General features: G+C 40.6%; 1 protein-coding gene across 9 annotated transcripts in view; it reads left to right on the top strand.

Moving 5' to 3' along the window:
* The window catches only part of FILIP1 (filamin A interacting protein 1), a 101340-nt gene that overhangs the window by 14428 nt on the left and 69059 nt on the right, over positions 1-17853 (top strand). For 2 of the 9 annotated variants that reach the window (XM_063389488.1, XM_063389486.1), the window contains exon 2: positions 13801-13939. The exons of 6 other annotated variants lie outside the window; for them this stretch is intronic. The gene's annotated coding sequence lies outside the window, so the exon portion shown is untranslated. Of the gene's footprint in view, positions 1-13800; positions 13940-13964; positions 14086-17853 lie in introns of those variants that run through there. One more of the 9 variants, XM_063389490.1, reaches the window with a different exon arrangement.

Genomic DNA, 17853 nt, shown 5'->3' with positions numbered 1-17853 from the left:
CTAAGGAACCACAAAATCCACCAAGCATAAGATGGTGAAAGTCAGAACAGACACCCCCTCTGCTGTTTTGATTACAAACAAAAATATATTAATTTTATTTATAATTAAATTAATATTTTAACAAAATTTAAAAATATTAATGAAATATTAATAACAATATATTTATTTTGTTTATTATTAATTTAATTAATAAGACCTCTGGTTTTATTTTTAGCATCTTTAAAAATACTTCTTTTAGAAAACAGGAGGGAATGTATGTGTCAATAAACATTTTTATCAACATTAAGTACATTTTAAATTTTAATTAAATTAAACTTTTATTGCAAGTCCTTCTTAAAGTCAAGAAAAAATTGGTAAAAATAAAGGTGTTCCATGAGATACTTTTATGCATCCGACAGATTTCTCTTATCTAGTCAATAACCTGAAACTCTGTTAATGGTGGCATTTGAAGGATTTATCTTCATTTGAAAGTTTGCTTTAATATTGGTAAAATAGATCTAATCAACAGATGAAAATTTGAAATATAAATGTCAGCAGATATGAAATACTATATCAACACACTATAATGTATCAGGCATGAGAATTGATTTACAAATGAAACGTTAGGCTGGGATGTAGAGAGAACACATACTGCAGAGCAAGCTGATAACAAAGCCCTATCTAAGTTTGCCTGACACTTTTCATTAAAAATCTAGTCTTGTATGAAGCCCAGTTGTTTACAGCTTTGCCAAACTTCAGTTGTTCAGGCTGGATGTCTGGCTGAGTCTGAATTGGTTTTGGAAGTTTCAACTAGAAAGCTTTGAGCATTTCCAGGAATTAGTTGAGAGAAAATTCTTGTTTGCCCATGTGAAAACAATCCCATAACCATTTTGCTGAAGAGCTTTAATGTCTCCGCGTTCCAGAGCGATCTACTGAAATTCAGCCAGGAAACTGCTCCGTGGCAGCAAATTGACTTTTGCCATTCCTGTGAAAATTATGCTGGGCTAAGAGCCACTGAACAAAGCATTTCACCAAGGATATCTTGTGAAAAGATACCTGGTAGAGATTTGCAACTAACTTCTCAGAATAACCCACAAGCTGAAAGCTGTCGCAGTTCCTCGTATCTCACCTGTTGCAGCTGACTTAGGCACATGTAAGTTCCAGAGGGCACCTCCACCTCACAATTACTGGGTAAAGTAACGCTCTTCCCACAGTTACTCCTTTATCTGGTGCTTCAGCTGGCAGCACAAAACAAAAGGAGATGAAAGGCCTCGTTTTTTGTGTTTCAACAATACTTCCTCAGCAGAGCCTATGCCGTGGTGGCAGGAGATGTGTGGATAGCATGACTGCCCTTGCTGCTAGGGCGGGGAACTGGTGAGGAATAGCACCAAGGTGACAAGCCCTCTTATGATACTTTTGTACCTCTCTGTCGGGATTTCTTTGCCAGTAATAAATATTGGCCATCACCTTTGCTGTGGGACGGAATTTCTCTGCCTTTGGGAAGGCAGAGAATAATCAACAATCACGCTGACACTTTGCCAGTGTAAATATGCTTTTATTAGGAATTTATCTCAATCTTCAGCTGATTCACATTTGGGATCAGCATTATCTCAGTCCTTGTCTTTCTGTGGTGTGAAATTTGTGCCATTGCACTGTTTGGTGTTCACCATTGCCTGACCAGCAAGATGGACTTCTCTCTGGGTGCCAGCATCCACCTCAGCTCATCTTCCAGCTGTGAGCTTTGAAAGTGTTCCATCTCCAATCCCTCTCTAATAGCTCAAACTCTCCAACTTCATCCATCTGCATGGTACCACAGTTCCCTGCAAAGGAAGCCTTCTAGTTCTTCCCTTTGGATTTGGGCCCAGGGCAGGCTCCTGAGGCAATTTGCTCAGCCTGCTTCCTTCTTGTACAAACAGCTATGGCAGCTGCGGTCCCCATATTTTTACCACACTCACTGTTTCTCTTTTCCCTGCTGCACTCCTGTTGTTGTTTAAATTTTGGGGGGGATCTCGGGGAGGGTTCCCCGGGAGCCCCCCGGGCTCTAGGGTCGTGGCTGTTCACGTGCTGGCAGGCAAAGAGACTCCAGACGGCTGCTGAGGTGCTGATGGGATGAGGGTTTATTCACTGAGGGAGAGGGGAAGGGAAGGGGGCAGAGGGAGAAGGGGAGAGGGAAAGGGAGAGAGCAGTCTCCGGAGACCACCAGGGCAAAAGAGGACGAGCCCTCTGCGTTTACACCCTTAACACAGAGGTTCAAAGGGGCGCGGTAACATTCTCCAGCCAATAGAGTTACAGATACACGATACTGCAGGGAGGGTACAGACTGGGGATAAACCATACGTTTTCCAGGGGTGAACCAGAGCAAACCATTTAAATAAAATGCAATTCCACACACTCCCCTCCAGGAATCCATCCCATCTGACTGTGCCATCTGTCTCAGTGTTTCTCCCTTGCTTGCCCTCCTCTCCAAAGCCAAGGCTTTGCAGTTCTGCTGCAGTTCTGTAAAGCAAAGATCTGTGTTTCCACAGTTTGAAAGCCACACAGAAACAGTTAAAAATATGTGAGTGACACAAAACAATGCCAGTGCTTCTTCTCTGACCCTCAGTCCTGTTGTCATTGGCTGGTCATACCTACATTACTAAATGTAGACTTCAAAACTATGGTTGGCTAGGTTGACTATGTTCAGGCTGCCAAACTCTGGCTAGGCTAATCCCTAGGCAGGGCTAACTCCTGAATCATTCTAGGAAGACCTCTGCTTAGTCCATGCCAAAATTTTGACCAGGCCCTAGCACTGCTTATCTCCTAGTTTAGACCTAATTCTCATGTTGTACTCATCTGAGCACACCAAGTGCCTGGAATCATGTGAACAATCACATAAAACATTTCTGCATTATGAAGGTAAACTTTATTGTTGTTAAATCAGGTTTCTCTAAGATTACAGCTCGAGTGACTGTTTTCCAAGCATATTTTGAACTGGTTAAACTGGAAAATTCTGGCATTGGAAAAATTTTGTGACACACGTTTAAACTAATTTTTTTAGTTAATTCCTTAGGCATTATTTTAATATATATCCTCTGTATGCATCTTTTTTTACTATCTACTTTTCTTTTTCTCATTTCATTAGTTGAGTAAAAACAACACAGAGAATTTTAATAAAGCTCAGGGATCAGTGTTTCCACCTGAACTACCATCATTAATGAGCACAGCAGATGATACTTCCAGTCAGATGAGTCAAAGCTAATAACACCTCATTGGGCCTTCTTAGTTCCTTGTGGACAAACAGTGCTTAGAGCTACAAGCACAATTGGGCACATGATTTCACTGGACTATCTCCTTTTCAAAAGGCAGCATGTAAGCAAGAAAAAAAGTGCCAGTAAAAAAGGTTAATTTTAACCATATGTGGTTTTGGAGGACTGTTTTTTTTTTTTCTGAACAGCAGTTCAATGAGTTAAAAAAACTCATACAGGCAATTCTAAGCTCTGTCAGAAATGTGTCTCTCCCCCTCAAACTTCTTGATACATCAACAACTAAGCTGTAAACAGCCAACAAACCAACCAGAAACTCAAAGAACCACTTTGAGCCCTTGTCTTCATCAGAACAGAGCACACAACTCTTATGTTGTGGGGATATCAGGCCTTGCAGGGCCTTCTACACTGTTCCATGCAGAAGTAGAGCATTGGAATTTGCAGCTCATGAGGACGGACTAGATGAATTCCGTGGCCTTCCTCTCCTATGAAAGGACTGTGGTGGTGCCTTAGAGCCCCAGGAGTTGCTCACTCCTGTAAGTGAAGCAGAACCTCAGAGGCAACTCCATCCTGAAATGATAGGGTGAAGTAAAAATGACCATCCATTTTCTTCCGTAAGTTTTCAACGCCTTGTGTTCAATGTATGTTTTGTTAAAATTTGAAAATTACAGTTTTAGAGCAAACCAAGAGACTTTCATCTGCCAACATGCCTTTCAAATCCTTCTCCAAGAGCTGATGAAATGATCTGACATAAAGCAGAGCAGAGGCTGCATTCTTTACAGAGCTTTGAGTGATGCATATTTTACCAACCCATCCATGAGAAAGAGATTCTTGAACAAAATGGCTAAGTGAAAGAAGAGATAATTTTAAAAATATGCTTAAATGGAATTTTAGTTGTGACATGCACCATGAACATCGCTAATGATTTCAGATAAAAGATTGTTCTGCAATTAAGAAGCAACTCAATATACTTTTAAATTGTAATTCTGAAAACATAATTTATGTTTCCAGTACTTTTATCTTAAATAATCTTTCTGGCTTTACAAAAAATTGGATACAAATTGTTTAAAAACTTGCAGCTCCGGCACTAATTCAACAGCACGGTTTCTGAGGAACAACTGTTAGATCAATAAATATAAATATCTAAATATACGTAAGATTAAGATCCTTCCTATCTAAGATATTTCACCTTTAATTTTAAGTGCTTGAGGCATTAGCAAAAGCTTAAAAATGTTATTGAAAAAGTGCTGTGACATCTGAGCTATGGCATGCAATTTGTTCACATGCTCAGCAACAAGCAATGTGCTCTGCCCCTCTTTTCTGTCCATGAGAAGAGTAGCTTTTGGATTGCATTTAAGGGTGAGGCAAGTACTTTTGAGATAACGTTTTGCAGTTCCCTGCTGCTCTGTTCTTCTTTGCAGGCTCATTAGTTACTGTTTTGCAAGAATGGCTTTCACATTTGAACGACTTAGTAATGGCAATAAATTTTTGTGGTTTAAGACACATAAGTCAGCTCCAGATACCTGCCGGGAGGTATTATAATTTTTTGTATACTTCAGGTCAGGATACTCAGTTGGCTTTTGTTGTAGGGTACAAATTACAGTTTTGTTTCTAAAAATAGAAGTCTTTTGTATTTGAACAAAAACAGTTCAATAAACCATCATTGCCGAGATAACAGTATGTTTTTGATGTCAGAACTGCAGCGGTATAAAGAAGCCTGTTTTTAAGGGTGCCATCCAAGCCACAGTAATTTAGAATAGCTGAGCATCAAGTCCTTCAGTTTTACTTCTATGTCTTGTCATAAGCAATCACATGGAGAGAGGGAAGTTTACTGAATTATTAGTAAGCCACCACTGGTTTTCCCAAAGTGAGGTTCAAATTTTCCCTGTGAGAACCCCTGAAATTCAATCAGCTGCAAGGAACTCTGCAGCATAATTAGTGGCAGCTGGGCATTGCATTTCTGCTCCACTCTGGGCAAGTCTACAAACCAACCAACTCATGAACCAGCGGCTGAAAACTGCCAGCAAGGGAAAGCAAGTGCATGGCAAGGATTTGAAACTTCCCCCGAGCACTCTTCCTGTCTCCAGCTATTTTCAGTTCAAGAGATTGCCCTAACCTGATGTGGTTTATCTGGGTAGCAACCACAAGTGAGTGCTTCTGCCAAGAATGTCTCCTTCAAAATCATGTTAACTTCTGCATCTGTGGAGAAGGTTCTGTAGTTCTGCTCTTCAGCTGTGAAGAACCATCTCGTTCTGTTTGTTGGTGGAGGCTGCTTCAAAGCCCATGTAAAGCAACAATAATCAGCAAAAAAGAGCAGGTGCCAGAATATGATAGGAGCATAGACTAGTTTTCTACTAGAACTCTATGGGCTTGAAAGATGTCAGCATCACTCACCTTTCTGGCTCTCTTCCCAGACACAACCAGGATGGAAGGCAGACAGTGCCAGAGCCCTGCAGGGCTCAGACTCCTGAGCTGTGGATGAACAAAGAAAGCCAAAGCAAATGCTCTCTGGCTGCTACAATGCACAGTAATCATCTGATAACTGAGAGATCCTTGAGAAGACATTTGTCTTCCACAGGAAAAAAAAAAACAACAAAACCCCAAACTAAAACCCACATGAAATTGTTGTCCAGGGCTCTAAACCTAGAGTTAGTATCATACACTTTCTGACCAGCCTTACACTGTTTCTCAGTAATATTTCAGGGGAGCACAGAAGCATAGTGGGGCATAGAGGCCCCACTATGCTTTGACCAGTCACAACAGAGACTGGAGATTCCTTAATGAAGCTATCTCTTGTTTCTGACAAACAAATATGAACAAAATAATGTGGTCCATGAGGATTGTATTAGAATTTCTCAGAAGTAATAATGTATAAATCCAGAATCTAGTGTCAGACAGTATACAACCTTTTGTTTTGAATATGGATTGAGTTTTCTCTTAAAATTTGCAAGGACATCTTCCCCCTGTAAGAGAAAATATTTCAGAACATCAGTCTTCTGAAAACTCATCAGTCTTCATTTACTCATGACCAATTTGTTTCTGAAAGGGTTCAAAGTATGTGGACGGTTTCTGTTCAAATCAAGAACTAATTTTGCTTCAGACAAAAGTAGCAGTTTAAGGAGGAAACACAGCTGTTTTGATGTGTATGTGTCATGTGGACTGCTGAGGCAAATCAGGAACTTGAAAAATGCTTATCTCTTCTGATTAAATCCTTAATCATAAATAACAGTGTCATGGTTTAATCCCAACTGGCAACTCAGACCCACACAGACACTCAATTCCTCCCCCAAGTGGGACTGGGGAGAGAATCAGAAGAGTAAAAAGTGAGGAAATCTGTGGGTTGAAATAGAAACAGTTTAACAAGTAAAGCAAAAGCTGCACATGCAAGCAAAGCAACACCAGGAATTCATCCACCACTTCCCATGGGCAGGCAGGTGTTCAGCCATCCTCAGGAGAGTAGGGCCCTGTCATGGGTATCAGTCGCTTGAGAAGACAAATGTCATCATTTTAAATGTTCTCCCTTTCCTTCTTCCTCCTCCAGCTCTATATACTCAATGTGACACCATATGGCATGGCATGCCCCTTTAGCCAGTTGGGGTCACCTGCCCTGGCTGTGTCCCCTCCCAAGTCCTTGTGCAGCCCCAGCCTCCTCACTGCTCAACGGGGTGAGCAGCAGCAAAGGCCTTGACTCTGTCTGAGTTCTGCTCAGCAGTAAGGAAAACCTCCCTGTGTTATCAGCCCTGTTTCCAGCACAAATTCAAAATACAGTCCCATGCCAGCTACTGTGATTACCCTTACCCCAGCCAAAACTAGCACTAATGGAAATAGGAAAAAAGGCTATAATGAAAATCACCAGCAATGCCAGAGTCAAAAGTGAAACTGTGATTGATTATTTGAGAAAAAAAATGTGTAAAGAGGCATGGAAGAAGGCTGTTGAGTAACAAGAGGCTAGAGAAGATGGATGGATGGATTCACAATATAAGTGAATGTGCATATGATAAAAAAAATTAATGAAGAAATGCATGCAAAGTTAGGTAGACATATGTAAATTGATATTCACTGTCTTCGATTAAAGTCAGAAACTTAGAATGCTTTCAGAAGAACTTTTGTATAAGATAGGAAAAGATGTTAGAAGTCAGTAATTGAGGTCCTAAGCCATCCATTAATGGATGACAATGGAGACGTTTTCCATTCTTCTGGATCCTTTCTTCCTGAGCATTGAATGCTGAATCTTGAGAGCTGAGTTCAGCATGGCTCACAAGAAACTGGTGAGAGATTTTAAACTAATTTTTAATGCTGGTTAAGACAGTGAGCTGCTAATAAAACTAGGAAAGCCCAAGCTAGGTTTATGAAGCCATCTTAGTGGAGAGTAGAGTGAATCGGAATTTGATATTGTTAGTTACTGTAAGATATGATATTATAGTAATTTTGGGGCATCTTTGTACTAAAATTTGTCTTCACTGAGCTAGTACACTTTATATGAAGATAGCATGCTGGTATTTTCATCAAAATTTCAAGTGGGAGCTACAGCAAAATGAAAATACATGTAGTACTGTCATGGCTATAGTTTTGGGCTCTCTATGTGTATGTGTGTGGGTTTGCATTTAGAAGTAAGAACTTTTAGTAAATTATTAATTTTTAAGTAACCGTTTTACTGCTTCTGGTGGAAGCAGATTTTACAAACTATTTTTTTTTACCCAAGAAATTTTCTGTTTTGTAGAAGTCCATGGCTTTTTACTTCAAGCTCAGCATAAGAAACCTTTTAAGCATGGAAAAAAACCAGATGACTCTGTTTTCAAAAAAAGTCTTCCCTCTCTTGTGTACAACCCATGCTATGACCAACATAAATTAGAAACAATCCTAATTCTGTTCCTTCGGCTATATCTTTTGGATACCCTCCAACATAAAATGCATTAGCACAAAAATGTTCTTGTCCTTAATTAATTTATAGCTTAGAGCAGAATACCATAAATAACAGTTGAACTTCAGCTGCAAAGGTTTTAAATCCATGGATGAAATATTTTAAAAAAATTGTAATAAAGCTTAAACAGTTCTAGATGACAAGTAGAACTAATTATCAATAATCTTAGGAATTTTACTGGTGGACAACTGAATGTAAAAGATGTTTATTTTATAATATATTTGTGTTCTATTGAATTTATTGCCGTTGTGGGAGAGAAAATGATTTCAGTTTTATCCCTAGCCTGAACAAATACACTTACTAAAATGAACTATTTGGTTAGAGTTGTTGGTTTGGTTTGTTTTGGTTTTAAATAGCTTGAAGCATATAAAGTATGCTGGCATATCTTGTTTTGAAGCATGCATGATTGAAGTGTACAGAATCTGCATGATATATTATAGCTTTATATGGGAACATAGGACTGGAAAGGATCTAATGGGTCATCAAATTTATTGTTACAATAAATCAGGAATCATGTTTTATAAGCCCCTTCATACACTTATCTAGTTCCACTGTGAGTGCATTTAGGAATTTTGCTGCTGTTTCTCCAACTGGAAAATTGTTCCCAAATGCCATTGCCCCATGTCAGAACCTGTTTTTGGTTTCTAACATAGGTTAAATTCTGGCCAATCTGTTCTATTTGGTTCCATTGCCAACACGGTAATTTGATTGAAATGGCTCTCCCATCTCCCTGATGTGTGCCTCTGTGATATATTTGTACACAGCAGCTGGATGGATCCCTTAACAGCTTTTATTTTGCCAAGTTAAACAAGCCAAGCTCTTCATTCTGGCTTCTCATATGATAGGCTCTCCATTACCATCATTCCAGAAGTCCATCTTTGTACCTGAACAAGTCTGAGGTAATGTGCTACAAATGACAAAGTACAACAGTCTTGTATAATAGCACAATAAAAGAAACCATAGCAAACAGAGGAATAATTTCAGGCTTGCAAGGATGTGCTGTGCCAAATATTTAGGAGGCTGAGTAAAGGTTTGGAATCTTCTGAGGGGATCTTCATTAGAAATAATGTGGGTTTTCCCCCCAAGTTGTTGATTGATATTGTAGTATGAAAGGTTTTAGGGTTTCAACCAAAAGCTGGGAAATCAATGAAAGTTTTTATTTGGTTGAGACCTTCAGGCACCACTGTATGCAGTTCATTAGATTTGTGACAGTAATCTTTGAAGAAAGGGGTCTGGCATTTTGAAAATTTGTTTGACAAAGTTTGACAATTCTTGACTGGGGAAATTCCTATAAACACTCTATAATAAGTGATGAACCTTTCCTGAGAAGGCACAACTGCATTCACATGTTGCCCTTCAGAAATTTCGATTACAGGGTTGGGAGGGTTTGTTCCCTAGAATTACCTCTGCAGAGTGCTCCTGTTGGTGTGAGCCAATGGAAAGCAGAAGAGAATGCGGGCACAACTGATCCCACCACCTCCCAGGACCACAGAGAAAAGGATGTTTGGTTAAATCCAGTATCCCCTGGTCTCTTGTGCCATAGCTTCTTGGAAAACTCCAGGAGACTCCTGTCTGCCAGCTGTTAAGACTGTGACAGCAATCTTTTTTTGGCTGTTTTACTTCTAATCCTTTTTGAGTTGATAGTTTAATCAGGTTTCAAGGGGAGCTTCAGAGAGAAACCTTTTCCTAGTCATGCTGAGGCTGACATCCCAGTGCTTGGGATGAGGATCACTGGAGAACAGAATGTCTCTGTAACTGTAAAGGAGGGATACTGGGGGAGCATTTGTTTTTCTACAGTCCTTCTTTTCTCAGGAATAAACAGGCTGATTTCCATTTTACCATTTTTCTGCCCTGTGGCAGAAGGCAAAAAGCTTTTGTAATATACTGTAGGAAAAGAAAAGCACAGATTTAAGCTACCACATCCAATATGAAGATCAATGAGAATGAAAAGCTTTTAAAATACTTGAACAAGAGCAAACGGGAATCCCAACTGTGAACACAAGCAGTTGAGTATACAATTAAGGAAATACATGGCAGGGCACTGCAGGAGTGGCTGCTTTCTGAGGACTGGGGATGGCAAGCCCCCTGGGGAACAGAGACCTGAGGGAGACAGCTGCGGACAGCCCCAGGCCTTGGCATCAGGCACATTTCTAGAGATAAAAGGAGCCCAGGATGGGCTGTGGGCCTCCATGGAGGGGCAGGGCAGGGCTGGACTCTGTGGAGCTGGAGATCAGCCCTGCTGTGGCAATCCTCAATCCTGGGGCTAGGGCTGGTGGCCACAGTGGGGCTGATGTGGGGTCCTGGGCACTGATAATAAATTAAATGGAACTGTAATTCTAACAAGCACTTCTGATGATAACAGTGATAGTCAAAGAGTTGATTTGATAATGGAAGCCATCACACACCTCCTGCCCCCGTGGTGGCCTGTGGGTCATGGGAAGGAGATGCCCCTTCGTGCATCCCAAGGCCTTGTCCAGTGGTGCTAGTGGGGTGTAGGGTCCTTGACAAAATCAGCTTCATTCTGTGCCACATTCTGACGAGCTGTGCACAGCCAGACCTTCACAGTAGCCCACCAGACTGTCCAGGACTTGTCCCTTGTACTATCCCCAGTGTGGCTGCTGGGGCTTGGAGCTTGGAGTGTAAAGCAGCTTTGAGAGCTCTTTGCTTTGCCAGCTTTTCCTTTGAAAGTCCTGGGAATGGTGGCTTGTAGACCAATGGGAATATGGGGACTTTCACTGACCCCTTTCACTGGGGCTTCTTGGCAAACCTGCCAAAGAAAACTTCAGCTTTCTGCTACGTTTCGTTTCCTGATCCCTGCTTCACTGGGGGAGAGGGAGCATGTGTATGCAAATGTGTGAGAGGCTTTCTCCAAAACAAATCCACAGAGAATCAATAGCTTCTTAATACTCTGCTGAGACTAACAAACAAAAGTTATTCTGTTTAGTGCACATGATAAAACTCTCAACAACTGGGATGGAAAAGGCAGCCCAAGAAGCATCCTGCTGTGCAAAGGGCTGCGATGCTATTGCAGCCCTGCTAGATTTAAGTTGCTCGTGGGGAAACACTGCAACAACAGCTTTGTGTTTCATTAGCCTAACAGAGGTTTAGGAGTATTTTGATGCACCTGTGTGATGTCTGTGAGGGGAAATACCAGCTGTATTCAAATCAGCAGCAAAATCCCATGGGCTTTTTAATACAACACAATGTTGTTAATGGGGAATATTTTAATTACTACAGTGATATTCACCTTGACTCTTTTTCACTATATTTACTGTATTGTCACTTATTAAAACGAAGAAGACATGTATAGGCATAAATATTATCTTGAGGTATTTTAATGCTTGATGAAGGAAAAGCTTTTCCAAAGAGTATACCCTGTCTACCTTATCCTGCTACTTGGTCAAGTATCAGAAGATGGAAATTATTTAAGTCCTATCTGTGTTCCAGGATGTCTCTTCTTGGGAAGATATAGGTGTAGTTACTACACTTGCAAAATGACTTTAAAACAATAAATAGTGGAAAGAAAGTACCCCAAGGGCCTATTTTTAAACAATGTGTTCTGTGAACAAGGGTTCTGCAAATCATGAATAATGCCACTTTTGTTTGCTTACAGAACATCAGACTTCAATCTCATTTAGGCTGATGAAAATCCAGAGTAACATCTTTAAACTCAGAAGAGTAAAGGCGAATGAAGTCAGAATTTGACCCACTAAGTTTTGGTCCACCCTTTTTGTATCTTAATAATTAGTATGTGCTTGTTGACAGCAAACTCTTCTTTGTTTCTTACATAGTATGAATTGCACTGAAAATTCAGCTCTTCATTGCAAAAACATGACTAATTTTCTTTTTTTAGGTCTAGAGAGTTGCATTTTAACTTCTAAAGACAGTAGTCTTGAGGCTTCCTCCATTCAAATTAATGAAAAAAACTCTCACTGAATTTTTTCGAAGGACAAACCTTTCATAGGCCAAGGAATTAATTGCTGTAAATCCCATGTGCCTCATACAAGTTATCTCTATTCTGCTTCTTGTAAATTGTCATGAGAGATGTGATTCAGGGCTTGTGGGTACAACTGTGATAACCTGAATTCTTGCACACATAGAAAATGTTTTCTGCTATTCATAAATAAATGAATAGATGGGTAATTGCTCAATCTTTTCCAAGGAGTAGCTGCTCAAAATTAAAGTTCTCTAAGCAATTTCCTAGAAAATAAAAATACTTATCAGTAAAATAACCTTCCTGTAAAGCTAAGTTTCCCTTAATATGTATGCACCAATTACCAATTGCCAATTAACCAATTAGTTGGTTAAGGTTTCATTACTGTACCTCTCCTTATATTGTTCATAATCCAATAGATCTTGTTCCTTCCACTCAGAGACAGGAAAAAAGATACAAATACCAAGTTGATACTTACTATTTTACAAGAATTCATATAGTTTGTTAAGAAATAATAGGCAAATGGGTCGTACACTACTCTGACTGCTACTGACTTAGACACTGCAGTAGTCCTGCTTTGTTGGTAATGTTCCTTGTATGACTGTACTGTTATTAGAACTATATAAGTTACTTAAATAACAGTCATTTTGTAGAGTTGAATGAAATTCTTACTATTTTATTTTAAAATATCACATCTTCCCAGAACACCTTCTTTTCCTTGCCCAGGAAAGACCTCCGTGGTCTCACAGGCCTCAGGATCTCTGTGATCCCTCCAGTCCTGCCACTGAGCCTGTCTGGATGCAGCATTGCTCAGACCCACTGGCTCTGGTGTTTCCATGCCAGCTGTGTCTGGAGTGTATTTGACCTGCAAAACCTTGTTTGTGCCATAACCATGCTGCTTGGTCAAGAGGGTCAGGGCAGAAGTCAGGGAATTCCCAATTCTGTTTGTTTATGCAACATAATAAATGCCTGAATGAGACCCTGCCTTTGTCCAGTGCCATGGCTCTGATCCCCATATGGACAGCAACATCCCCAGCTCTCCCAGAGCAAAGCTCCTGCTTCCCTGCGTGTCTTCTGCACCTCCACAGGATTTGGAGTTGTCACCACATTCCCAGCCTTCCTTTGCTTTGTGGGCTGTGAGAGAACCCGGTCTGCTTGTCTTGCTGTGCCTCAGGAGTCCTGTGTCCCCACTGAGCAGGCAGGACCCTGCAGACTGCCTGCAGTGCCACCAATGCTCTGCTGCCATGTCACTGTGTTGTGCCACTGCACTGCACATGTCCTGCAGGACTGCTCTACTCAGTGAGGAACCCAGCACATCACCTACCAGCTTTTTCCTCCCCTCGTTACGGCTGCTTTTTGGGTTGGAGGGGTTTCTTGGTGCTGATTGCCAAATTACAGCAGGAAGCTGTGACTTGTGGTACCAGTTCTTTGGAGACAAAGGGAGTGTGAGGTTTCACCACCTGGTTCTGTACTGTATCAAACCTGCAAATGCCTCACCTTGTGTATTCTGGATTCTTCAGGCCACTCTGCACTGTCATGGCTTTGGAAACCCCTGGATAAAGTCAAAGGGAGTCTCTAAATAAAAAATGAAACTATTTTCAAGCCTCTTTAAGTCTGGAAGCCTGTGTTTTCTAGCTGGCCTGCTGGCTGGCTGTCAGACAAGCAGAACATGCTGCTTCTTTCTTTGTTCTGCATGTGGCCCCTGAGCCTTATCTCTTCTCCAGGGAGCAGCAGGGAGCCCAGCCAGCCTCAGTGGGAGCAGCAGAGCGATGGCACAGGGACACCTCCACCCTCACCTCCCTCCTCCCCACTCTGGACCTGGCTTCTAGTGAAGCCCTGCCCTGGGAGCATCCCTCGACACAGGTACCTCTGCACACCACGGGCTGTCCTGCTATACCCAGCTCCCAGGAGGAGCCACACCCCTAAATAAATAACATTCAGGAGATGTTGGTGCGATAGCGTGGCTGGAAAGGAATACCTGAGCTTTCTGCAGATGTCAGCTCCAAGAGGTAACCAAAACTACTTATTTCAAAACAAGAAAATGTGAACTTGAATACCAAGAGTTTTTCAAAGGCTCGTCTGAATTGCAGAGCTGTTAAAGTCCTCAGGGACTGTTGACGATTCCCAAGGACAATGCACATTATTTTCTCTGATTTTTTTTGGCACAATGAGTTAAAAATAAGCATCCTGAGGTTAAGGCCTTAGTGTAACAAGGAACTCTGCAGCAGGCACCATGGAATCTTATGTCCATATTACGTCTCACAACATTCATCTTGGATTTTTCCTGTCTTTTAACAGCCCCATTGCTAGTATCACATTGGTTGTACACCATTTTTTATTTCCAGTTTTAAAGTTCCTTAAGGTGCTAGAACATACTTTAAAACTGTGAACACAGCTCAGAAACTGGAAGGCAAACATTAAATGATTTTATGAAAATTTCACAACTTTAAGCCAAATATCATATCATATTTTTAAATATGAGTCCTTTGGAAAGCTCGAGACTGTCTGTATTAATTATGGCCCCAGAAGATCTATCCCAACAGTCAGAAAGCAACTCCATTTGTAGGCAAGGATTGCAAGCACAATCTTCCTGGAACGGAAAGTTGCACATTGTGCAATTTCTATGACTTGTATAGCTTTTCTATTTTTAGTTGTTTCAAACCTGCAATACATCATATAATCCTCCTTAAATTGTCATCCATAATGCTAATTGACATTAACTTGGCATAAGGGATTTGCATTCTTAAATTTATATAGTTACTGTTTCATCTAATGTTATACAAACAGAACTTTATTTTTCTCTGATATAAAGTTGATGTGAGTACAAACTGGTAACCATGTGTTTCAGTTATGGACTTCAAAACAATTAACAAAAAAAAATTACTCCCCCTCCCAGTATTTTCTTTCTTTCTTTTAAAAATATGCATGTGTTATGAAATCGAATAACTGTTCCATTATTTCAGCAAGCTACTTATTTGCCTTTATAGACATTTGGAAAAGTTTCTCTGAGGTTTGAGAAAGACTAATACAATGTCACTTCTCAGCTTTTTTGAATATACAATTAGAAGAACAATTTTTGGGGTTTTTTTTTCCTTTCTAGAAATGCATCCTCAAGGTATAAAAGATCAGTCAGTAACAAGTATTTACACAGAACTCCCCAGTCGTGTTCTTGCTTACTTAAATAGTAATGTCATGTGTTTGGCTACCTGCAGAAATTCTTTGTGAGACTTTGTGCGACCCCTGGCTGAGCAGAGGACAGGGGACTTCCCACACCAGTTCATTACTTTTGTACCATAATCCTAAGTGTTTGGTTCTGCCAATATTTTTATTTTCTACGCTTTCCTATCCCTTTAATTGCAATCCTTTGACATGTATGCTTATTTCAACAAGTCCAAGGTTTGTCAAATTTCTGGTTTTTGCTGCTTCCACAGGGTATGGCTGGGTGAATCCTAGTGCCTGGAAATCTGGTGCCTCAGCCAATTCATCCTACAACACTGGGATGTGCTGCTGAGCACTTTTCCATGCAGGCTTTTGTTTTTTCTTGATGGCAAAAAGTAATAACGGTGCCAGTAAGTACCGTCAGAATAAAGATATTTTTTGCAAGCATGACAGCTACCTTTAGGTTGAGCTCGTGGCCTGCTGCCAGCTGTAGAAGGTTTCTCTAAATTCTCTGGCCATTTCATCGCAGAGTGGTTTTCCAGGCCTAGAATTCACTGACAAACTGCTGACTGATTTTTTAATTTTTTGTTTTTAAATTTATGTTGGGGGGTTTTTTTGCAGTCAATGGTGTTGTGTAGGATGAATTGAAAACATTTAGTAGGATACCATGGTTTTGAATTTACTTTGATTAAACGAGTAGCACAATTTAATATAGAGGCATAGGGTGCATGTATTCTCCAAATTCAATTTAGTATAGCAGACACTTTGAGATTTAAAGGTCTAAAATATTCTTAATTAGTAAAAGTAAGGAAATATTTATTCCACATGAGGACTTTGTTCTGGCTTTTCTGAAAGCCTTGGGAAATATTTTCAGTATAGATATACAGTGGAAGCTCAGCTGTTTAGTTTGGGCTTGCATTTTTGGGACGGCTGTGCTTACTAGTTGGCTGTTGGATGCTCTGGAGAGGTATCCTTTAACTTTGATCCAGGCAGGTCTGAAAAAACTCTTTTACCTCTGAAATTCATGCAGTCTGCATGTGGAGGAATGCAGATAAGGAAAAGCTCTTATCTGTGGTCTGTGTAGTGAATAGTACCACAGCAAGCAATGGTTGTGAAAGCTCACTTAGACACTTTCACTAGGCATATAAACCTGAGTGAGGTCTATTCTCACTGGGAGTAAAACAGTAAATGAAACGTGAAATGTAAAACAGCAAATGAAATCTTGTTTCTTAAGATAACTAAGTATAGCACCTTTAATATGGCAAGAGGTAGATTTGCTTCCTCAAGGGAGAAAAACTGGCTAATCTTCCTTTTCCCAATCACAGCTTGGTCCAGCTTGGTCCCAGCAGAGCCAAGACATGACAGAGCTGCCAGCAGCAACAGCACCGGGTGTCCTTGCCAAGGCCCTGGGTCCAGCACACAGGAGGAGCAGCTCCTCCTGTAATTTCTCAGTCACCTAAACATCCTTGAAGGCAGATAAAAAATATTTAAGGAAACAAATAAGGAAATGAGGAATGCTGAGATACTACATAACTGCAGGGTCAGACAGCTTTTCACTAAATAAATAAAACCAGTAATGTACTCATATGCTGCTTTCTTACCTGATCTACCAGTAATATGCCATATGCCATCTGTATATGCACCTCCCTTTTTTTTTTTTTTTTTTTTTTGGATAGTGAACAGAATTTTGGAATTATGGTAAAGGTCAAATAACTCTTTTAAATTTGTATTCTAAGACCCGGGGATGTCTTTAAATATTTAGAGACATCTCACCAATTCTCTTCAGCAACAGAGATCGTCACTGCTTTTTCTATCATAATACATTAAATAGGAATTTAAAAATATTATGATTATTTTTTCAGATTTTTCACTAATAAAAATTAGTTCCTAGTTTCACTTTCCCTAACTAAAAGAAAGCTAACATAGTTCCATTTTTATTGCTCTTTCTTAAATTAGTTGTTTTGTAGAATTACAGCCGAATTCTCCCCACTCCTTCTCCCAAGAAAAGAGTTTTTAGCATGAGAGGTTGTAGCTAGAGTATCAAATGAGCTTATTTCCAAATTAGGGAGCTCAGTAAGGGTCACCTATTGACTCTTTTCAGTGCTTGTTAGAAATACTGTGTTCTCTGCCCTCTCAGGCAGAAGTGTGCCTGCAGCAGAGGTCTGATGCCTTGCAGAAAATCGATCCCAACAGCACAAGCCACTTCAGTTTGTGACTTTATTAATACCAAGTTGGCAGGGCTGGTTATTGCAGGGACTGTGGGGGGCGGACACAGTCCCACAGCCTCTGTCATGTCCTAACACTTGTCACCAAGCGTGGCACTGTGTCAAATGCTGATAACGAGGTGCCAAATACCTGCTATTGCCTCCCCACCCATCAGCAAAATCGGCCTTTGTGATGATGCATTTCTGGATCCAGCCCCAGTTTATCAGTCAGTTCACTGATGTGCCCAAATTAAGGGCGAAACCTCTTTGGTGAGATCAGGGCTGACCCAGAGGGGCAAAACTGAGACTTTCAGCCATGTCCTCTCACAGGGAGACTGGAACAACCCCACCCTCTTCCCAGCACCTTTTACCATGGGCAGATAATCAGGGGATGCTTTCCCTGATAAACAGGAG

Source organism: Prinia subflava, chromosome 2 (genome assembly GCF_021018805.1).
Source record: "Prinia subflava isolate CZ2003 ecotype Zambia chromosome 2, Cam_Psub_1.2, whole genome shotgun sequence".
In the NCBI taxonomy this organism is placed as follows: domain Eukaryota; kingdom Metazoa; phylum Chordata; class Aves; order Passeriformes; family Cisticolidae; genus Prinia; species Prinia subflava.
This window is presented reverse-complemented; position numbering and strand designations above follow the sequence as displayed.